Source organism: Heliangelus exortis, chromosome 1 (assembly GCF_036169615.1).
Source record: "Heliangelus exortis chromosome 1, bHelExo1.hap1, whole genome shotgun sequence".
NCBI classification, from domain to species: Eukaryota; Metazoa; Chordata; class Aves; order Apodiformes; family Trochilidae; genus Heliangelus; species Heliangelus exortis.
In genome coordinates, this window is record NC_092422.1 from 98,281,870 (window position 1) to 98,305,961 (window position 24,092).

General features: G+C 38.3%; 1 protein-coding gene across 21 annotated transcripts in view; it reads left to right on the plus strand.

Moving 5' to 3' along the window:
- NRIP1 (nuclear receptor interacting protein 1) overlaps window positions 1–24,092 on the plus strand; it is a 101,012-nt gene that overhangs the window by 35,874 nt on the left and 41,046 nt on the right. For 3 of the 21 annotated variants that reach the window (XM_071755551.1, XM_071755604.1, XM_071755615.1), the window contains one exon: window positions 14,417–14,519. The exons of the other annotated variants lie outside the window; for them this stretch is intronic. The gene's annotated coding sequence lies outside the window, so the exon portion shown is untranslated. The remainder of the gene's footprint in view (window positions 1–14,416; window positions 14,520–24,092) is intronic. 21 annotated transcript variants of the gene reach the window in all.

A 24,092-nucleotide genomic window follows, 5' to 3' on the forward strand; every position in this document is an offset into this window, starting at 1 on the left:
ATTATCTTGCAGTTTATTTAGTAACATGGAGCTGAAATGGGCATATGCAGCATCATGTTCTCTATGGAATAATATCTATTTAAATGATTTGGATCTAATACATATTTACATGAAAAAACATCTTGCCCTTCTCTGTGGGGAAAGAAGGTGAACAAGCATAAATTTTATAATACTTGCTGCTTCTCTTGCACTAAATCATACTTAAATTGCAGAAGGTTGTTGGCTTGAGAGTTGTGTAAAAAGTGCTTGGCTAGTAAAATGAGGGTGCAGGGAGATTTATCTAATTTAATACTAAAAAAAAATGTTGTCAGCTGCAGTGCATTGATATGGGATTGCCTAAATCCAAAAGCTGTACTTCAGATTTTTGTATATCCATCTTTGTAGTATTTTCATGTTTCTAATACACAAAATACTGTCCTGAAACGATCCATTAATGCAGTGTGCATAAATGCTATATTTTGGGTAATTTGATTGCTATTGATCATACTTTAGCCGTGATCTAATATCTTGAGAATAGGCTGGACGTTGTGTCTGCTTTTCTGCTGTTTCAGGGCAGAACTTCTTTTATCAAGTTTCTTGCAGCAGTCATCGTTAAAAATCTTTGTAATCGCTGCTTGAGTGTGATTAGTATTTCCTGCACTAAGCATAGCACAGAATGAATAATAAAGGTGTTATGGTAGCATGCTTAAGACTGTATTCAGGACTACAACACAAGATATTTCCTCCCTGTATCATAAAAATATAGTCTGGCTTTGTTGATGAGAGTGGAAGTCTAGGCAGAGATTTTTATTGGACTTCTCCCTGAGTCTGCACAGTTCTTGAGGTAGTGATGTAGAATCTGCATGGTGGGGACTGGTCTACTGTTCCACTTTGATCATGGGATAAATTGTGGCAAAACTATTCATTTTAGCATTACTGAATTTTCTGGAATTGTCAGTGAATGGGGTGCATGTTTTTTAATAGCTCTTCTCTTGTATTGCACCTTTCTCTTAGAATATTATAAAATACTTGCCTGAAAGATTCATACAATTCAGCCATTCGGTGTTAAACAATTCTAAAGTGTCCATTGTTTTCAGTTTTGAATAGTATTTAAAAAAGAGAGGATACTCTCAGTCTTTGATGTTTCAGAGGATTTGCTTTTTTCATATAATTGATGCAAAAGGTTGGTATCCCTGACCCTTCACAAACTGTGTAGAAAGGATGCTGCACCATGCTTGTGTGAACTGGCCGACTATGGATTTCTCCTTATTTTAGATTTTCATACTCTTTGACCTTGTAGTCATTGACTTTGGTCTGGAACAATTTCAAAGTCATGTAAATGAATGTAATTAAGGTATTGCTTATCATCTTGGAGAGTTCACAGAGATGCTTATTGGCTAGAAAGGTTTGTTTACTTAATATGGAAGGTTAATATAAGGTTAAATTTTACTGTGTAAAATGGCTTCGTAATGTTTTTATTTAGCAGCTGAAGAAAACAGTGTTTGAAAAGGCAAATAATAGTTTTATTTGACCTCCATGTGTTTCCTGTAGCTTGCATTATTGGGAAAATTTATCTTCATTGCATGGTCTTATTACAGTCTTCCTTTCTCCTTGTTCTACAAAGGGAACCACTCAAAATTATTTGTAGGCCTTTGTGTAGGAAAGGAACTACATTAAGGAAGGAAGTGCAGAAATACTTGACAATAATTGCTATAAGTTGTCTATCCACTTCCACTTATGTCTCTTGTTCCCTCTCTGTCTTTTATTGGAATGGGATTCAGTTTTTGTTTGTTAGTGCTTCTTTTGTCTTTATTCCTACTTCTGTCACAGTAAGGTGAAAAAGCAGGGAAGAATGCCAAGTTACTGATTCTTGCCTTTCCTTTCTCAGACACTGTAAAGAATAGGGTCTAGGCTTCCACTTTCTTGTCTGTACCCCTAAATTTTGTTTAAATATAATTTTTTTGCTTATCATTTATGGAAAAAAATTGCTTGATTGAGTGTTGCTTTCTCTCCAGTCAATTCAGAGTTTTTGTTGTTATTAAAAACGTGAGGATGTGACAAGCATAATTAAAAAAAAAAACCTTCTTTTTCCATACTGTGTTCTTACCCTGCTTGTGCCCCTTTTCCTAGAAGTGAAGCTCCCAGCTGGAGAAGTGGACATCTCCAGTGGGTGGTGATGTCCAAGCAAGTGTGTTCTGCCAGACCTGTACTGGGCAGAGTTTGTTAAAGAAGGACAAAGATATATGAAACTTGGAAAAAACCTCTTTCTGTACAGCTCTATGTGGAACCCTTTGGTCAAAAGGGTCTGCTGGCTACATTAGCTTACAGAGAATTTGCTTTTATTTTTTTATTCTTATGGAACAAGAGTGCTACATGGCCTTCTCACTGTTGAGATAGCTAAATTTCTTCTGCTTACTGGAATGTTACGTGTGAAAAAAATTATGCAAGAATGATAATATTTTTAAAGGATCACTGATACAGTGAATAGGTCTGACAATTTCTACCTTTGTAGAGATACCCTATACCTCCCACCCAGCAGCATTTTTCCCCTCCCATTTTTGTAAGAGCTGAAAGCTTCAGGTTCTAATCCATGCTTCCTAAACATGAAGATAGGAGAACAGCTTGGTTTTGCTAGCATTCATAATAACAATCATAACTTGAAGTGCTTGAAAACACCTTTTGGTTCTTTCCCAAAATCTCTCTTGGGTGAGGTGAGAGGAGGAGGATTAAGAAGCTGAAATTCGAAACCAGACTATAATGATCTAAAAGAGGTGGGGGATGGGGAGGTAGAACACCACTGGTAAGTAAAATCCTTCACCTTTGAAATTGCAAGGAATAGTGCATTTGACTTAAGTCAAACAAAAATTTTACTTTAATTCCAAGATCATATGTCTAAGTCCTAGGACTCTGTGAATAATTATATAAATCATAGTATTGTTTGGGTTGGAAAGGGACCTTAAAGATCATCTAGCAGGGACACTTCCCACTAGACCAGGTTTCTCAAAACCCCATCCAGTCTCTCCTTGAACACTTCCAGGGAGGGGAAATAGAGAAGAGATATATGGCTATAGGTTGAAAAAGCAAAACCGGCTGAAAAACACCTTTTATATGTTACTTTCTATTCATGGGAAATAAGGCAAAAAATCTATGCATCTTTGTCCATTTTTCCTTAGTTAACATACGAAGAGCATATCTGCTCCTGACCATTAAACAATGGCTGCATAAGAATGCAAAATTTGTTGAAGAAAAATTTCCCCTTGCTGGTGGAGGTCAAGATGATTTCTCAAGAATCAGTCTTAGTCTTTTATACTTACTGCTGTTCAATTCTTTGCTACTTCAAGCTTTATCCTGCTACAAAATAAAAGCAAAAAGAGCATTAATAAACTGTGCTGATAGCATTTTGTAACCTCTTTGCACTCCCTTGCATAGGGTTAACTGTTGAGATGAAAAGGTAACCAGGCTGTGCAGAATCACATTTAGTGTTTACTGAACTCTAGTTTGTCTTTGGATTGCAGTATTGAATATGAAAGTTTGGTAGTTTCATGCATAAAGCTCTTCATCACAATTGCTTTGAATCCTTGCTCACAAACTTTTTTTTAAAGCTAGTTTGTCCTGTGTAGAAGGCTATCTTGGTACACATATGAGTGAACTATTTTTTGATCTGAAATATGCATAAAAAGGTCACTTTCCCAAACTTTTATCTTGTGGACCACAAGTTTAACATAGGTATTTTTATTTTTATTTTTTTTTACTGTAAATTCTCTTAATGGAAAACCAGTCTTTTCAGTGTGCTCTTCAGGCTTTCTAGGCAATTTCATTTTTGCATTACCCTGATCTAGTTTTGTTTTCAAAATGCAGTTGGGGAGGTGAGCATTATTTGCAGTTCTCCACTAAAGCAGGTCTTAAAATATCCTTTTCATGCTGATGATCACTCTCTTTCTGTGGCTCCTAACTTATGAATTTGTTATTATTTTTTGAGGAAAATTGTGTGTGCTTCACAACAAGACACCAGGAGTACAGAAACAAAATTTCATCTGTTGCAGCCTTTTGGGGATATGGTAGGCCACTGCTGTTTTGCTGCCTGAGTAGATTTAGAGCCTCAGATATCAGTTACTCTTTGGGTAATGGATTGTATGAATTTAACATATAATCATGCTTGTCTCCTTTTCCTGTCCTCCTTAAAGGTCACTGTATGGGAGGGAAAGTTGAGTCATGGGCTATAAACACGTGTAGGTCTGCTGTCTGGTCTAATTCTTGTTAGCTTATTGCTTGATGCTGTGGCAGGTGGACTTTGTCAGGTTTATCTGCAGCAGTGGTACTTACCCTGGTGACCTGTCCCATTCCTCTGCAGAAGGTCTCATCCCTGTAGTGGGATGGCAGAAATCAGGGTGTGTTGTGTCGTCACCTGCAGCCCTTCCATGGTGAGCCAAGAGTCCTCTGGAACTGCAGCTGTTCCATATACATCATACATTCCTATTTATGGAAAACATACTTTAAAAAACGCTGAAACTTCCCTGCATCATGTGGTGATCACCTGTAGGATTTGGAGGACTCTGACAAGGTGCTCTGGATTGTAGAAATAGCAGTGGTTGTGTGAATAATTCACGGAAGTAATGTAAAATTCTGAAATATATAAAATATATTGAATATGTAAAACTACAGGTAGGAGTGATGTTACTGGAAGGGCATGTGACAACAGGTATATTATAGCTGGGGATACGAGGAACACCAGATACCCAAGACTGGGAGGGAAGTAATGGATGAGGGTCCATTTTTTGGTTCTTGAACAGTTATGTTATCCTGGGGATGATGGGCGTAGTGTGTGTGTGGGGGGGGGTTGGTGGTTGTCCTGGGTATGAGTTTGGTGGTTCTTTGGGTTTTGGGTTTGTTGGGCTTTTTTGGGGGGGGGGTTTTGTTTGGGTTTTTTGGTTGGTTTTTCTTTTAATCCTAGTTTATATTCTGTGTTTAATACTTCTCATTAAATGACCTCATACTTTCTCTTTAGGAAGAATCGGGTCAGAGGGCCACTGTGTGACATATTTGAAATAGTGATGGAATTAACTTGTGGAAATTTTAGGGGACAAGGAAATATTAGTAATTGAAGTCCTGGGAGGATAAGTGGCAATTATCATGTATGCTTGTGTGTATTTCTGATGAGTTTAGAGCCTTACTCTTTCTGGGTAAAACAGATCTCACTCAGATGAATTAAATGTGAAATTTCTAAATGCTTCACTTCTAAAAAGCATTTCTGCAAAATGATGATAGAAGATGTCTCATGATTTCAAGAGTACAAATAATGTAATGCTCTTCAGTTGTAATAACTGAAAAAAAGAGATGGAGAAACAAACACATGGGTTACCTTTCAGCCTGCATAAATAGCCTTACTAATTAAAGTAGGGGCAGATTTACCTATGACTTTCTCCTTTGATTTGATCACTAATCTATCTAAACAAGTGTGTAAATATAAACATAATCAAGTAACCTGTTTGAATTCTAACTCCCCTTACAGCCATTAATAGTATGTTTCAGCAATGTATTCTTGTATTTATTTACTAGTGAGTCACTTTAAGATGATGTAGAAACAACTGGTAATTACTAAAATAAGATGACTGAGAAGAAAAAGGTATAATATCTTTTATTAGCTCTCTCTTGTTGCCTTCTGTGTGCTGTTTAGTCACAGAATCACAGTCACAGAATGGCTTAGTTTGGAAGGGATGTCAGAGATCATCTACTCCAACCTCCCTACCACGAGCAGTGGTGCATCCACAAGGTTACTCAAAGCCTCATCCAACCTGGCCTTGAACACCTCTGGGGTGGAGGGAGAATCCACAACTTCTCTGGAGATTGCTCATGTGTAATGTGTGCATAAAACATTTTCTTCTGTAAATGTGTAAGTTGTAAATGTGTGAGTTGTTAAACGACCATGGTACAACAAAGAGGATTATCTCTGGTAGGATTTGGCCCTCACTGAATGTTTTGTTACTTTTTGAGGTCTGTGGGCATTGCTTCCTCTCAGTTTACAAGTAATGTTTGACACTCTTTAGGATTATGTTTATGAGTAGTGATGTCAGTCTGAAGTGAATGTTTTTGAAGTTATTTGAGGACCTCAATTTAAGATGTACAATTTTATTTAAATATTTTTTTGTATTGGAGGCTCTAGATATACTGGAAAGCATTTTTAATTGAAAAAGAAAAAATGTCTTATTGTGATTAAGTGATAATACCCACTAACATTCACCCCCCTGTAGATATGAGATAAATGTGGTAATCTCTTTAGTAATATGTTCCATGGAAATCATTTGCAGGCATTACCTGTAGGCATACTAGTGGAGCAAACTGATTAGAAAAGCTGTGAAGAGAAATTTGGTCTTCTTTAGGAGTATATAGAGAGGGAGATACCTGAGCTGTCCTAGTGGGACTTTTCAATAGAGTGGTTTTTTTCTGTGCCATCTGAATGCAAAGGAGAATGTGGATGGGTAAACTGGAGAATTAATGAGTTTCTTTTAGCAGTGGGCATTCTTTAGAGATGTTAATAAAAACAAACAAGAAACCAAGCATCCTTAGTTTCTGGGAAAGCTTCCTAATGTGGTACACAGTCATACAGGAATATGGTAGAGATCTTAAAACTTACTAGTCCTAAAGGCTTGAAACTTGGAGCACTTTAATACTCGTGTCTCTGGGACTACCAGTTGTTGGAGAGTTAAGAATATCTCCATGATTTGGCAACTCAAGTTTTGTGTGACTTGTTAAATTCTGTCTTTGTGGGAGAATGGGGGAAGTCTTTGTGAAATAAATCTATTATTTAGCAGCGTGTGGGTGACAGGAATGTTGAATAATTTGTTTGGACTAGGTTGTGTCCTTTAATTTTACAGTTTATTTAACAGTTGAGAGGAAAGACCAAGCATGTGGAGGGCAAGAGTGATACCAGTGGTGGAGAGGTGCTGCATGAAGCATGCTTTAGAGACAGGTCTGTAGGCAGGGCTTCTGAGTACCCAGAGACAGTCTCAAGAAACAGGAGGAGATGGTAGGAGCAGTGTGTGGTTTATGCACACTGTCAGTTCCATTCTGTGTGGGGTGTGGTTGGCTTCCTGGGACTACAGACTACTGGAGACCAGTGGTCAAAGATGCTGATCTGTGAGAGACACTAGGGGAAAGTTGGTGTATGGTTAAGGTTCAAATTTGAATATTCTAGCTTGATGCAGGAGCTACTGTCATCACATAGGACGTTGCAGTGTCTGTTCTGCACACACCCTCTCTCCCCCCTACTCTTTAGGTACTGTGTTGATAAAATCATTGCATTAATGGCTTTAAAGTGTGTGTGTTTATAAAATACCTTATATATTGTGCTGGAACTGCTCTGAGCCTTGTAGCCAGTCTAGATAAGGCATGAACTCTCTCACAAGTGGAAAACTAGAAAAATGTGATTTGTCACCAAACTACTGTTCTAGGCAGAAAAATGAAGGGACAAATCTGTGCTGTGCCTTCCAGCTCTGGGGAGGGGCTTTAACATCCATCAGTGGCTGCTTGAGTTTTGGTCTGTGGGTATTGCTCAGTTGTTGGCTGATGTTAAATAGTCCCTACCCCTTTTAATCCCTATTGCAAGGTTTTGGTTGTGGGTTGTTTTGTTATTGTTTTTTCTCCAGCTGTTTGCAAGTGGAATAGGAAGAGCTGGCTTGGTCTAAGCAACTTCTTCCTTATAGTCTCTTTCCTTTCAAAAGGTATGTGTGTTGTATACAGGCTTTCAGGAGCAAGACCCTTTTAAATAAAAGCATATATACAGACTTTGGTTAAAAGTGTTACATTTGTTAACAATATCAGGCATAGCTAAAGCCACAAGTTAAGTGAAATCCAATAAAAAGAAAACTGCAAGAAGGCTTGGTTATATATTTATACTATATTCTGTGCTGGGTTTATTCTGCTACAGAGATACTGTCAAACCTAATCCTGGGCTAGTTACCTGTTGAATGGAGGCAGGTATGCTTACCTATTGCATTTTCCATAAAGTTTGGGAAATAGTGCTAGTTTCCTTCTTTTAATTTTGCAGCATTTAATTAGCTTTCTGTCACCTACTGTAACACGTAATAGCACGCATGCTGTAGGAATTTACGGGTCTTGGCCTGTAAATCCTGTGCCCTTTTCCTGTGAATATGGGTGCCTCCTTCACTGGTTTGTTTTTTTTCTCTTAGTGGGAAAAGGGTGGGATGCACACCTGAGACAGGCTGACTTCTATGTCCTTGCTGTTCCCAGCAGTGGGACAGACAGGCTTAACCAGGATATCTGGGCGAGGAGAGGGGAAAAAGTGTTCAGACTTGAGTTTAAAAATTAATCTTGGAAGGACAGTCTAAAAATAGATTAAAGCATGTGAACATATACCTGTTAGAAAGAGAACATAAAAGATTTTGGTCCTAGAAGAGGCTTTTTTTTAAAGGGATAGCTGTATTAATTTCTTTTCACATGCCAAATTGCATATTCATAATACTTAAATGTTTATTCTTATTTCAAGAGAAAACTGTCTTGGTGTGTTTTCACTGCTTCCTGCTCTTCTTGTAAGCTTTAATAATGAGTGTGAGAGAAGATCAGATTAAAGTGAATAAGAACACACACAAATTTTGGGGAAATAGCCCAACTGCCTGTTGAAGTGAACTCTTTTAGAGATAAAGGCAGAGTTTGCGACCCAGCAGTTAACACTTTTTTCTTCAATATGTTCAAATTTATTTAAAATTTATTTTATTTGCTCCTTTTAATGGCTACAATACTGTAAAAGTGCTTTTGCCAGAGAGTGCAGTCAGTCCCCTAACCATGCCAGGCACTCGTTCCAGGGGGAGGTCAGCATGAACATGGGTGCAACTGTAGGGTTTCCTGTGAGTTGGAGGTTTGGTTATTCTAGTTTCCTTTTGCTGGAAGGAAAAGCAGATTATATCCAATAAAAAAGTGATTTCCCGAAGTTTGACTGTGTTTTTTGTTTCATATGCTAGTTATGGTTTTGTAATACAGGAGCACAAATTGTAGCTGGAAGTAGGATGCTGATCTTTTCGGAGTGGAAAACCAAACGCACATGCTATGACAGAGAATGGGACTATTAAACAGGTAGAGTGGGACTACTAAACGGGTGTGGGACTAAACCATGGGGACTTAAGTTGGCCTCAGTATCCAGAAGGAAGTCTGTGGCAAGGGTATCCCAGAGCACTGCAGGATTATGCCCGCATTTCTGGGTAGAATTTGGGTCCAGCACTGACAAAACAGCTGGTTCTAGTTGCATAGAATACATGAAAAGATGCTGCATAAAACTAGCAAGAATGTCAATATCCTCCTAGCAGTGCATTGTATCAGACCAGCCTGTTGGATTAGTGAGGGGCAAAACCTTAGACTAGGTAAGACAGCAGGTAACTCTTTTACTTTTTTTTTCTCTATGCTATTTGAGAAACAAACAGGATAATATCCTTACTTAATTTTATCATTTTTTCTCTTCTTGCTAAATGTAGAGAATACAAGGCAACAAGAACTGGATGTGTGCTTTAATAAGAATTAAGTATTTCTTACTTGCCCTCTTAATATAGAGCCCAATACTTTCTTACCTGTGTATCTTGCCAATAGAGTTGAGATTCAGTGTTGTTATCAGGGGGGTGGTGTTGTCTAATCTCTGCTAATCAATTCTGATTTTAAACCAGTGTCCCATAATGTGAGATTTTGCTTGCACAAAAGGGTGCTATGGTGTGTGTGTGGGAAGATGTGGGAATATTGACTTGTTTAGACATGGAAATACAAGAGTGTAGCAAGAGTGAATCCTTATCTATCCAAGTACACAGATTGATATTACAGCTTGGTTTTCACTGAGAGGGAAGTCCTATCTGAGACCCATTAGTCCTGCCACTTCACTGGTATAGGCATAGACAGAGGTATTAGCCTGTTGGAAGCAGTTTAAAGAAGTGCAATTATTTGTCCTCTTAAAATACATAAATGTGTTTGCTGTCTTCATTACCTGACCATCTTACTACAGGATCAAAGAAGAGGCTACTGTTGCTGTCAGAGGGTCAAGGGGAGGGTGCAATATCTAGGGAAAGGTTTGTGTCAGAACTTAATGCAAAAGCAAAAAGTGGGGGACTGGAAGTGATGATTTTTCTTAGTAATTTTGTTTTTATCACTGCCTCCTTCATTCTCTCCACTTTTCCCCCATCCCTCCTCCATCAGCAGATGAGTGTATGGGCAGATGATCAAGAGCAGCAGCAAGGGATGGCTAAACAAAACAGGAGTTATGTATGGTGATTCTCTGAAGAAGAAAAGACTTCCAAGAGACTGAATTAATGATGGAAACTTTCTGCATTTTTTTCCCCCCTCTTTATTTTGTCCTCCTCCAATTTTATTCATTTTTAGTACTTCTCCAAAGTCAAGAAATAACATAACCAGGTATTTAAGTAGGGGATGTGTTTGAGTCAGGCTTATGAAGTATTCTGCTGGAGTTTTGTTAAAGGAAATCTTATTAAATCAGAAGTCTGACTCATACATGTTGCATTCTTTCATTGTAAAATGCAGTTATGTACTATGGTTAAAAAGTGACTATTCTAGCCTACTATTATACAAAAAGATATATATTACCACAGTAACTTCTGAATGCATTATTTAATTTAAACAAATTCAAACAACAAAGAAATAGTAAATTGAATTTAAGAAGACTACTGATTGCCAGTAAATTTTGTAATGACAGGTGAAGAGTCCTTAAATTACTTTCAAGTTTGCCTATGAAATTAAAAAAGTAGAGCAAACTTCTGAAGTCAAAGTTCATCAAAATGATACTCTAGGGAGAAATTGTAGGTATACATGAAAATATTAGTATTAGAGGTTCCTATTCGGAAATCTAACAGCATTCTTAGCTAATAAGGAAGCTGAATAAACAGTAAGTAGACGAAATGGAAGTATACTCTTTGGCTTACCACCTTACAGGCTTTGTGGTTAACATTAAAAAAGTAACTTTTGTTTACATGTATCGATTTATTTAATAGTAATGTTCATTGGGAGGTATGGCAAAAGCAAGCAGTTTTCTGTTTTTTGGGTAAAAGTGTTCTATATAGGTGTTAATTCTGTACTTGTTAAATTTGTGTGGAAATGGTGATAGCACATTAATAGAAAAGTGCTTTGAAAGACTATAGCTTCTCTTCTCCTGCAAAAAAAAGAAGTGTTTTGGTTTTTAACCTTTTAACATAATATTAACAACTCATTGCAACCCTTATTATCAAAATAAGATAAATATCCCTAAAATGCTCTCGTGCTGTTTTTTGTGCGTGCATGGTATAGAAGCATCACTTACAGAGAGGGATTGGGGGTAGGAGCTCTAGGATTAGATTGCACTGAGCTAATAAATCTGCAAGTAGGAATGGGCACTTGCAAAGAGGTGTATTGGAAAGGGAGGTATGGAGTTGTGTATGTTGTGGCTTCAGTATTGCAGTCAGTGTTCAGCAGGAATGCACTGTATTGAGGAAGCCCTCTCTGCCTTCCTCTTTATCCATCTTAAGGGGCCCTGGGTAGTTCTAATGTTTGGTTTTTCTGGCTCCCCTGTAGGTTGCTGGCATGTAGCTGGCTACCACATGTAAAAGGATTGAGCAAAGGGCACTGAGATACACAGTTCTGGGGACGTTTTTCCCTAACACAGAAGCTGGATTTGCTGGTTGGTATTCTTGGTTCCTGTCATCAATCTTCAGTCCGTGCAGCTGTCGTCTGCTCTAGCAATTTGTGTACGGAATACCTGTGCGATATGCAGTGTTTCAGAGTTTTGCTCTGAAGACTGTAGAAGACTTATCACAAAGTATTAATGTTCTTATATGAATAAAATTCTTTCTTCATTGAGCAAAAAAGGCATAATTGCGTATTTGCAAATCAAAATGCCTTTTGAAAAGTATTAATAGGTTACTGATGTGTTGTTGACTGCAAATACGGGTATGGAGTCATGGAATATCTTGACTTGGAAGGGACCCATAAGGCTCATGGAGTCTAAATCCCTGCTTCTCACAGGGCTACCTGGCACTAAACCATATCACTAAGAGAATTCTTCAGATACTCCTTGAGCTCTGACAGGTTTAGTGCTGTGAGGAATCTTGGTTGCCTGGCGAACTTGTTCCAGTGAGTGAGCAGCCACTTATTGCAAGTGCTTTTAGGGTTAATTTTGTACTGTTGCCCTATTTGAATATTTCATTCCATACTTGTGTCTGAAACAGTATGCAATGTATAAAGCAGGGGGGAAAAAAAAAAATTAAGGCGTTATGTTTTAAAGTTTTGTTTTTAAATGGCACTGGATAGATTTTTAGAAAATGAACCTTGACAGACAGTTTTGGGACAAATGTGAAATTCTAAGTTACTCAGAAATTTTTTTCTGTGTTGGGTGTCTTTACTGGCTAAAGAGCTTGTATTTGGGGGAGGTCTGTGTGTTATCATTGGTCTGGGCTGTCAGTGGTCCACAATTCTGCACCTGCTGTAACTGCCAAATAGGCAGTAATTGAGAAATTACTTCTTTCAAATATTGTTTCTACTTTAAAAAGTATATTTTCACACCTGTACTCTTAAAAAACAATCAAACAGACATTGTTGGACTTTTGGGTTTCCTGCTGTGTGTGGGTCTACATATAGCTGTCTGGTTGCATCTAAATATTAGCTCAGGGTCTGTCACCTGAGCTATTGTATTACAGCACTATTCTGTAAAAATACAAGCATTTGTTGTTTGTGGGGTTTGGTGATTTTTGGGTTTTTTTTGTTGTCTTGTTTTGATTTGTTTGTTTAGGGTTTTTTCTTGGTTGTTTTAATTTTTTCCTGTCCACTGAAGCACTCAGTGACTTCTCTGGGTAGCTGAGTGTCACCTGGTCTTGTGCTCCCGTCAATAAATAGATGACTTGCTTTTCCAGGTTATCTTGGATGTGGGAAATGCTTTGCCTTCAGAGTATATAGAGATAGCAGGAGCAAATAGGGCTAAAGTATGGGAGGCAGGTGGTACTACTTTACTGAGAACTCGAATGTTTCGTCTGTCCTTTAAGATAAGCATTTAGTATTCTGCTGCTATTCTGAGGAACGTACGGGCAGCAGTCTCCTGGCCTTCAGCATGAGGACACAGAAAAGGGTACTGAGGGGGGGTTCCATGTCGTGGTGGCAGTCTGGGACACTGTGACCTCCACCTGAGGCTGCACGCTAACCTTTTCTTCAGGCTGCGCTTCGTGGGTGCTATGAAGCTCCAGTTTGAGAAGGAGGCAGCTGCTTGGCTGAGGGGAGGGCATGGGGTGGCAAGAACATGCTCAGGCAGTTCTTCAACAGCTGCGTTGGCTTCTTTTTGACTTCTGGGTGCAGTTCAAGGTTTTGGCCTTGACTGCTTTATTTAAGCCTAACATGACTTGAGCTCCAGCTGAGAGGCTGCCTGCTTTTTTGATTCAACATAGCAATTAATGTCAACTGGGATACTTGACCTAGATCATCCTAGTTTTTAATGTCAAGTGGCCATTGGCAGGAAGTTCTGCAAGAAGGACTTTTGACTGTGGAATGTGCTCCCGACCTGGTCTGGTGGAGTCAGTTTGCTGAGTGGGCTCAGTGCCAGGCCTATCTTATTTCTTTGCCTATGGAGATGGAGGAACTGTTCAGTGCTTCTCCTGTTCTCCTTTGCCAGGTTGGTGTGGGTTTATAATCACTACACTAAGATTTTCCACTTCAGCCATATGAAAAGACAAGTAAAATATAATATAAAGAAAAAAATGATATACGTGCCTTTTATATACATATAAGACCATTTTTCCTGAGAAAATTTAATTGAACGTTTTGCATGAAATGAAAGCAAAAGACATTTCCTCACACAGACCAGTTTGAAAGTATGGCAAGTTAAATTTACATAAGTGCTGTTTTCTTTCAGCTTTGTGGAAGACTGCAGTTTGCTGCCAGGCACACAAAGCTTCCTTCCTGCTGGGAAAGGAGATCTGACAAACCATTAAAACCCTCGCCAAGGTCTTTAACTTTAAAGTACCCTCCCCAAGCCTCACAGCTGAATAGACTGTAATAGGGCCTGCTTTTACTCCATAGAAGGTGTTTGATGCTTTTTTTCCCTAGCCATGCCATTTCTGATGAGGTTGGTCAGTTCAGTGAAGAAAAACGTTCAGGTGCAAAAATAATTTTGAGAAGGAAGAGTTTTGTCTGCAGTGCTGCATGACAACTGCACACCAAAGCTGGAGTGAACAGTTGGAATATAAATACAGTCATACTTTTGGCTTAGAAAGACTCTTCCCTTACAACTACTGTGAGATGTCTGAGCATTTATTGGCAAATGCCCAATAGCCAACCAAGATGACTACAGTTATAGAAGGATACGAGGGAGTAAGAGGGGAGATAAATTTGATGTAAAGCCCTAACCTTCAGTTTGAGTAGCCAGACCACATTGTGGCTCTTTTTTTTTTTTTTTTTTTTTTTTTTTCCTCAGGTGAGAGACTGCTTGGTCCTACAAGCTGAGAGAGTTCAGCTTCTGTGTCTGCTTTGGACAGGATTATAAAATATAAGCACCACCATGTGCTAACCCTTTTTCAGTAAGTCTGGCTTCTGGAAAGCTTTGGGAACATGGTTTAGGAGAAGAAAGGAAAGGAATTGAAGGGATTACTTGCTTGGTTAGGAAATAAAACAGAAGTGGCATTGAACTTGAGAATATGGATCACTTTAGTTCTTGACTATTCCATAAAAATGAGGACTCTATATGGAAAAATAAGAGAAAGGAGATGATAAATGCGATCACATGGCTTGATTCAAAGTCAGATGAAGATTCACTGGTTTCAGCAGATTTTGGAGAGTGTACAACAACAGAAAAAAGACTAAGAAATGGAAAACAAAGGAAATAAACTAGAATAAAATATATAGGTCACACTTAAAAGGAAAGATCTTTTGATAAGTATATTTTGAAGAGTGCTAATGAAATGAGGATGTTTCTATGCTAATGAGAAGAATTACTACCTGGAGTGAGGCAATTCTTGCAACATCTGAGGGGGAGAAGTACTGAAGGAATATGTGCTAGCTGCCAAACCAAAATATGTTTTAATAAACATGCTAATTGATGTAATGCAAGTAAAAGCAGTTATGTGACAGACTGGCTTTGCCCACTAGCAGGCATCCATTGTACGGAGTAGGAAACTGAGAACATAAATGATCAGTGTTTTGTTGCTGATTCTCCATTTGGAGGGGATTAAGATGGTGCTAGGACATAGTTTAGAATTTGTCACCTGTGTTATCATTGCCTACCTCTTGAGTGGATGGTGGGGGTGAAGACCCAATATATGCTCAGCAAAGAGAAACAGGAACCCTGTAGGGAAGAACACACACTTCTGAGGTGTGGTTCATTTGACCTCCTTTAGATGTGTGCTATAGGATGAGCTCAGTAGAAGAGCCTAGTTCTTCCCATGGGCTGTAATGTGAGACTAACACGACCTGTTCAGATACAGGCACCTAGACTGTAAACATCTTTATTTGGTCAAGTGAATTCTGGCTTGGCACCCACATCTGAGTATGGAAAGACAAGGATGCTCTGTTATTATGGCTTGTGGCTAGGTGCCACATGCCCTCCGTCCTAGTCGAGTTAAGACTCAACACCTTTTCAAAATGGAAGTTGGCTTTCCAGGGCCTCCAGAGATCTGCTCAGGTAGGGATAACAATTCCTGCTGAAGGGCATCGCCCCTGTGCCGCCTTCTCACAGGCAGCAGAAGCAAACCCCTTGTGACTGCTCCCCTTGTGTCAGTGTGTATGGACATCAGCTGTGGACTGAGCTGTAGGTTAAGCCCTGCAGCATCAGTCTCAAGAAGCTGGGATATGTATGGTTCACCTCTCTCTGGAGCAGGAAGCCCCTTCAGAGCCCTCAGAGCAGTAGCCCAGTGAGTTGCCCCCCTCTCTAGGGGTGATGGATTTACAGGTGAGCGTGCCTGGATGTGACAAGTGGTCAGAGGGTGAGCTCCACTGGGACCTTGTTACCAGAGAGCAGAGTGAAGGTTCTGGTGACAGGCTTGATGCTTACCTGTAAATCACCTAACATGTGTTTGGTAGGCCATGAAAAGTAAATAATTTATTGAAGCTGGTTTCAGGGTGAAACTGGAGTGTTGCGCTCTATTATTAACTATGGTCCCATAAAGACAAAGAACTCATGTTTTGTTACTACTAAAAGTCAGTAATTTTAATCTTTTGCTTGAACTACAAGTAATATGCAGATTCTTTCGCTTGCTTTTATCATATCCATGCAAATCTGCTTTTATTATTTCAGGGCTTTGAGATTTTTGTTTACACTGCAGAACTCTTAAATATATACAAGTATCTTTTCTTTACTTGCAAACTCCATGTATTTTTTTCCTCTGAATTTTTCCTTTGGTTTCTTTAGAATACCAGCATATTATATGGTGGCTGCAATGTTCTTTGTTGAAGCATGCAGTATAATTAATGTCCCTGGAACTGTTTTTTCCCTTAAAACAATTAAATCTTCAATATTCTGTTATTTTGAAATGTGTTCAAGCTGAAGTTTTCAGGAAATTTTTTAATCAAAAAGTTAATAAAAACCTGTTTGGTGTTTTTTTTTTTTTTTTTTTTTTGATATTAAATGTATTAGAATTCAAGACACTGGACTAATCCTTTCTTAAGAAAAGGAGAGGAGGTGTCAAATTTAGTGTTAAGGCTTTTGAATTATTTTAAAGTTAAGTTTTAAAATGTAACCCTGTTGAATGTCTTAATTTTTATTATAAAAATAGAAAAAACAGAATCAGATCATTCTTATTATTAAACCTGTTTTCTTAAAGGGCTCATTGTCTTCGTGCAGACTCATTTTATAATGTATGCATCTGGTAATGAAAATAATAATTAAATTCTTTCACAATGAAGCTGTGATTGGGGGAAGGGTGAGGGCGGAGAAAGCTCAGGCAATACTAGCAAGCTGGCTTCATACCCAGTAAAGTTAGCTAATTACCTAGACAGGCTGATTTTTCACCTAATGTATTTTAAAGCCTACATTTCTGTTTTAAGGTCTAAAGTTCTCCTTTTCTAATTGGCACTTCATATTAGGAAACACCATTCCCCCCCCCTCTTATTCTTCCCCTAAGTTTTTTCTGCTTTCCTGCCAGCCCCCCCATGTGTTCTCCCCATCCTCATGTCTGTGTTCTGACCTTCAGCCACTGAGGAATTGCTCTTTTACTGGAGCTATGAGTGACCCTTGGCACTGACTTGGAAGTGTTTGAGGATGCTGCCACTGAGGAGATTGGAGAGGTCCAAAAAGGAGGAGGTGGCTCTTGTTTGCCCAAAAAGTTGCACAGGGTGATGAGCCATGCCATATGACCAGCCCCTAATAAAAATCTCTCAATGCTGGAGAAGACAAGGACATAAACCAGAACTGAATAGCAGAACCAAACTGTTGTGGATTAAGATACAGCTGTTTGGGTGAGTGTGTGCGTGCTGGTTGAAATGTAGGAAATAATTCAACAGTTGTGTTGCAACATGGCTGACTAAAAGTATTTGGATTAAATCTGATTTACGTTTTTAGTTCTTAATCTCCCTGCTTTTCATTTTGTTATTGCTTTATTTTATTTGTTTGTTTGGGATTATATGCATTCTGTGTGGGTTTTTTTTCTTTGTTTTCTTATTTTTTGAATCTTACTCTCTTAAATTTGGGGGTTTTTGGTTGGTTTGTGGGTTTTGTTTTGGTGGGTTTTTTTTTTGTTACTTGGCCCAACAAAACTGTCTACTTCCCTTTTATATTTTCTGCATTTCTTTCAAGGCATATTCAAACTTCTACTCTTGAATTGGGTCTTGAAAATAATAGAAGCAGCATCCAATTTTTCGAGAGTTCAGGACAAATTTTTGACAGTGCCCAGGCTCAACATAGCCCCCGAGGTCTGTATTCAGGTCATCTTGCAGGCACAGATGAAAGCAAAGAGTCTCACAGCCTTGGACTGCGTAATGATTCCCCTTGTGTAACGGGGGGAAGGGAGGGAGGAAAATGAGGCGAGAAGGACAACAGACCTGACTGGGTGTGCAGGTTTTGGCTTGGGGCAGCTGTAGTACCAAGGAGCATGCTTTTCAGGATACCTTTCAGGTATATCTGAGGTCTGGGGTGGCCTGAGTCCCCGTAAAATGTGATTTTTTTTTTTTTTTTTTTTTTTTTTTTTTTTTTTTTTTTTGGGGGGGGGGGGGGGGGGGGGAGGGAAGGCTGGTCCAATCTATGCATGAATGCTGCCTGGTTGGTATGGTGTCAGATTTTCTTTTTTGAGATTAATTGTTGTAATGTTTTAATCAAATTAACAAAAAGCAAAGTGACTGTTTTTGAAGCTGCTGCTCCATTGCTAACTTGGAAACTAATTTTGGTCTTCCTTGAACTCATTTAAACTTTCTGGTTCAGTCACCACCTCTAGTCGTTTGTTCCAGTACCCTTGATATTAAATACTTGAGCAGGACCTATGTGATTATTTTGATTTTCAGTCAGTTTGTTTATGTAACTTTGAAAATGTCTTAAATCACTGCAGAAGATCCTTTAACCTCTTCATTATGAATGTCTCAGGTTGTAATGAAGAGGTTAAAGGTGAAGTTTGTTGTCTTTTGTTGACATCTGTATCCTTCTTTAGATCAAAAATGGAACTGACAATTTTTATGTTGTTTGCCTGGATTATATAAAATGTATTTCCTCACTTGTCATCTCCCAGAATAAGTTTTTACAGAAACTTTTCTTTTAAAGAAAAGAAAAAGATCAGTGATGAAAAGCCAAGTTTAGCATGGCAAAATCTGAGTTTCATTGGAGGATTTGCAATTATGTAAGCCCTGTGAAACTGGAACTCTGCTGTTTGTTTACTGCTCTTCTCTTTGGCTGTTAGGAGAGTAGAGAGTAACCTGAGTGCTTGGCTGTGCTGATGGCTGCTCTGAAGTGTGGACCAGAAGAGCTCAGGTTTTGCCTCTTAGCTGCCTGGCTCTACAGGAAGTAGCTTCATCTTTCCACATAGCTTCCTGCTCCAGGGAATAACCCCTTTCCTTCTCAGGGGAGCAGCAGTGTTTAGCCTCTGGTGTTACCCAGCTCTTTCACAGAATTATACAGGAGAACTGGAGGGCTTTTGCCAAAGAGCATCCCTATTAGAATTAAAAAAAACTGCTGCCTCTTTCTCTGTATAAAGCCATCATATATACATCAAGCTCTGCGTTGCCAAGAACATTTTAATTAAATTATTCATGTTTTGAGTGTGCAGGAGAGCGCTGCCTATTCACAGTTTTTGTTTACATGCACAGTAATACAGTGTTACATCTGACTAAAGGGGAAGAGTCATTTTTGGGAACATAGTCAAGTTCAGCAGGTTGTAAACCTTACTTGTTAGAACTTTTTAATTGTTTTCAAAAAGATCATAGAAACGTTTTGTCGAAGATACTTGCTGTCAGCAACAGCTTAGGGGGAGCCAGCAGGACTGGAGAATAGGGTAGGAGTGTAAGTGCTTTGTGCAGCTGATAGAGGAAATGAGCTCACCCACTTCTACCATACAGCAGTAGACCCAGAAATCAGAGTTCAAATACATGTCAAGATTTGTGCTGTGCTTTTAGTGAACCCATACAGACTGCTACTTTGAAACTGAATCCCTAACTACTTTGGTAGAGGAGCTTAGCCGAGTATGGAAGAAAACATGACCAAGTGTTTCCTTGTTGGTGAATGACATCGTGTGACATTATGTGTCATGTTAGTGACTGTAAGAAAGTAAGACTTTAGAAGTTGCTTATATTGAAAGTGAAACAGGAAATAAATTTAATAAAGCATACAGCTGAGCAATAGTTGTTTTCTTGATGAGTAGATTAAAAAATTTTCTACATGTTGTTTACAAGTGTGAAAGTTTAGTAAATCCTGTTTCCATGTGGGTTAAATTTTTGAGTTAAGTTCATTTAAATATACGTTTAAATATATTTTGGTTGCTTTTTTCTTTTTTTCTTTTTTCATTTTTTTTTAAACGATGCTTTTACTTACTTGTATTTCTTCATTTCATTGTCTACCTAAAATCTTAATATTTTTATACCCCCCCATAAGTCATGGTCATTAATCTGCTCTTCAATTCATAGATGTAATGCTGAAACATTTGTGTTGGTCCTGTCATCCAGCCATGTTGTCCCCCCACACCATGACTGACCAGTGTTGAAGCCAGAATATTGATTCATGTGATTACATTTTTTTCCTCCTCACAGTCAGTCGCTTGTCTTTGCACTAACTGATCCATGTTTCTTGTAAGGTTCCATAAAATAGAGAGGGTGATTCAGTAGGCAGAATTATTTTTCTCTGTATTTGATTTTGAAACCTCCTGCTGATAAATGGAAAAACTGGCTAGAAGCTTACCTGATACTTATTAGAATTTCTAGCCTTACATTTCAGAGAAGTTTGTTAATAAGGCAAAAAATAACTCATGGCTGATGACAAAGAAACATCTGCTTGAAGAGCTTGCAGTGACCCAGTTTAAATGGTCTGAACTGTGCTAAAAACTGTTCTACAGTATCAGGTTTTTTTTCTTTCTCAATTTGAAAGAATCAAAGATAAATGTCTTGCACATTAAGGAGATGAGCTATAATAAAACATATATGGATAATATGGCAGCAGTCCAAGAGCATTAGTATGCAGGCCCTGATGGAGTTGTAGTGGCAGCTAGCAGTCACTCTCAACTTAGAGTTAAATGTTACTTAGTGAGCACTGAGAGCCTCCGTGAACTGTACCTGTTTTGAAAGGAAGATACACACCCAAATTTAAGGCATTTGTTGCTTAAATTGGTGTGAAGCCTGTTGATTTGGAGAACTAGTATCCAACCTCTTCAGGAGCAATATTTGTTACAGAGGTTCTGGACTAAAGTGTTTGTAGGCAGATGGATAACTGCACTGGATGGAGCATTTACATGTTGTAGCTGAAACATGGGTAATGCTCAGTCATACTGACAGATGCATGCCTGTTAACACATGTGAATTTGGCTCTGTGTGACATTTATGTGAACACCATCATTACTGCATGATAATCTGTGCCCAGTTGGTTTTTTTGTTGTTGTTGATAAAATGGAGGCTGCAGGTTCTTATAAAGCACAGCAGTGGGAAATCAGATGTGAAGGTAATTCTTCTAGCCCTTGCCTGCTTTCTTCCCATATCTAATTAACCTTTGGGGAGGACAGCAAGGAATGGGCAGCTCACCAGATAAATTGTTAGGGTGGATCTGGCTGGTAAGATGCAGTTTGGGCATTCTGGTTTGGACTACAAAAGAGAGGGGAGGGAAAAAAAAATTATAGTAATTTCTGACCCAGCTTACCTTAAAAGACAGATACATCAAATGTTGATGGCTGTCATGTTTAAAGACCAGGTTCTTTTTCTTTTCTTAAGTAGAAGGCTTTTGGAAGATCTTAGGGATTTTTTTCCATTATTATCTATTTATTCCCATTGCTAAAGGCAGGAGTAATCTGTAGTTCTTCTCTGCATTATTACATGCTTCTTGCAAGTGTTCAGGCTTTTTTATTATCCTTTGGAGACTCTTTCACTGAGAAATGAACCTTGATGTCAGGTGGTAGTGAGAATGAATATTCCAGAACCAAATTGCTCCTGCTGTGGAAAACCTCATACATTGGAAGAGAATTAAAGGAAGAAAATTTTCCATGAGGTTCTTCCCACAGGCCTTTCTCATCTGTTCTTTGTATTCCAAAGGTGAATGTGATAGATTGCAGGAGAAGGCTGCTTCATGAACATGGGAGATCCTTTTGGGTACTGTTGGGATTCCACAACGTGGAGCCATTTGTGTGGGCTCACTCTGTATGGTTGTTAGATGTGTTGGTTGTCTTAGGCTTTTAGGAGGGTACTCTTAATTTTGCTTTCATGAGCAAATGTGTTCTCTTTTATTTTCAGTTCTTTGGTGCTTTGTTTGATGCTTGTTAAATAATGGGCAAAATATTGCAAGGAGGAAACGTTTAGAGTTTTGTGTCAATTCTCTCTCTAATATGGCTGATCCATTAACCACTAAAGCTAAAACAACCTGTAGGATGACATCTGATGTTTACATGCACAAATATTTTATAAAGGATGGAAGTTACATTCAGAGCAGTAACTGGACTATTCTACCTCCTTATTTCTGAAATTAGTACTCAGTTTGCTTTTTCCCAGTGTTGCATGTTCTGCTTACTCGTGATTGCTCAATAGCAGTTTACTTGTACAGCAGTGAAGATGAAATAATAGAATAGTCATGGTTTTCATGGTCATGGTTTTGATGTACTTTTCTAATTGCTCAGACTATTGTTAAGATGTTAACGAAAGATTGGAAAGCTGAAAAAAACTATGGTTAAGTTGCATTTTGCTTTTGATTGAAAATAATTGTTCTCATGATGTTTTAATTTAGCGTATCTGTTTTTATGTAGATCCATGCCTCTTGGAAAATGTGGTTTATGTCAGTGTTTGGCATACAGACATATTGTTAGCTAACCATAAGTGAAAATAATAGAAAAATTACAGAGGTCTTGTAAATGTTTTGAAATCTTTAGATGCACTTGAAAAATTTGTGAAAGCGTTGTGTTTCAGATTTTTTAAATCAGTCAGCCTTAGGGTGGTGGCTGGGATACTTGGGCTACTAACAAATATTAAGAATTAGACAAACTTGAATGGGCCATTTTATACCAAGCAACTGAAGTTCATTTTGTGGTGTCCAATATATACAAGCTTAATGTGTCTTCTGTAAAACACCAGAAAAACTTGAGTGTGCTTCATAGTTTTCTAATCCAGTAGTTTGGCAAGATATGTAGATGAAACAATGATTACAAATATGGAGCTGTTGTGTGGTCATTTTATAGAGGCAATGTGCTTACTACAAGATAAATGAGAGGCTTGGTTTCTTTTTGTTTCACAGAAAGGAAAGAAAATAGTTTAAGATAATTGCCTAAGAATGTTCTTTCCTTTTTTTGTTTTTATTTTTATTCTTATTCCTATTTAAAATCTTAAGAAGATTACTGGTTCTGAATACTCAGACCATACCTAAGTTTAAGGCACTTGTTTTGACTAGAAATAGAACAAATCCCAATTGCTTCCTTGGGGGAAGGAAATGCAGTTGGCACTAAGATACCCAAATACGCTCAATAACCAGAAATCACTGCTGGCTGCTGTGGGCTTCTGCTATTTTGATGTTGCCGTGTGGCAACAGTATCAAAACTGTGGTTGTTGGTGGAATCCTACAAGCTAATTCACTCTTCTGTTGGATTTATCAGGTTTTCAGCTTCTTACTCTCTTCTCAAAATGGCCTGGGGTACCAGGATAAAGTATGCATGTCTAAAGCAGATGCACACATGTAGAAATAAAGTGCATGTAAAGAAAAGATGGTTGCCTGCCAGGCACTTCTAGTTTTTCACTTCCCATAACTAAGTATATTTTCTGTAATCAGTATGCTGTTTCTTGCTTTGTAATGATATCTGAGATTTCCAAAGATAATAGAAGCATATTCAAAAGAGTATTTGAAGGTGAATACTGGCAATGTATGTTTTGGTGATGATACAAAGATCAATATATGTGTTTAAAAAAAAACAGTAAAACAAAACAAACAAAAACAAAAACTGCAAACAAACAAAAGAAATCCAACAAAAACCCCCGGAAGTGATGTTTTTTTCCCCAGGTTTGTCATATTTCCTTAGGAATCAGGTGCTGACAATAGTTAATACAGCACAATCAAAAGTATAAAATAAGTGCTTTTGGAAGAAATGATACAGAAACCTGAGGAGGTTGGTTGCAGTGATGAAAGAGAAGGACTGGGGAATAAGTAATCTTTATCTTTATAAGACATAATATTAACAGCCATGTGGATTTTTTTTTTCTAATATTGCAAATTATTGTTGAATGTGGGTAGCTTCCTGCCTCATCCCCCTTTTAAGTGTAAATGTAGAAAAAGTTGTGTCTGGCAGAGCAGACAGGGGAAGGAGCTCAAGGACTTGATTCTATCCTGGATGCCTTCAAAGGATATGAGTGGGAGGTGTAGCTTGGACTTTGAGGTTGCAGGAGTTGAAACTGATTTTTACGTCGTGTTTATGCCTTCCAGATATGGGTGGTTTCCGAGATTGAAGAGGAAGTTAGATCCTACAATAATAAAGGTAGCCAAATAGAATTAACAACAGGCAACT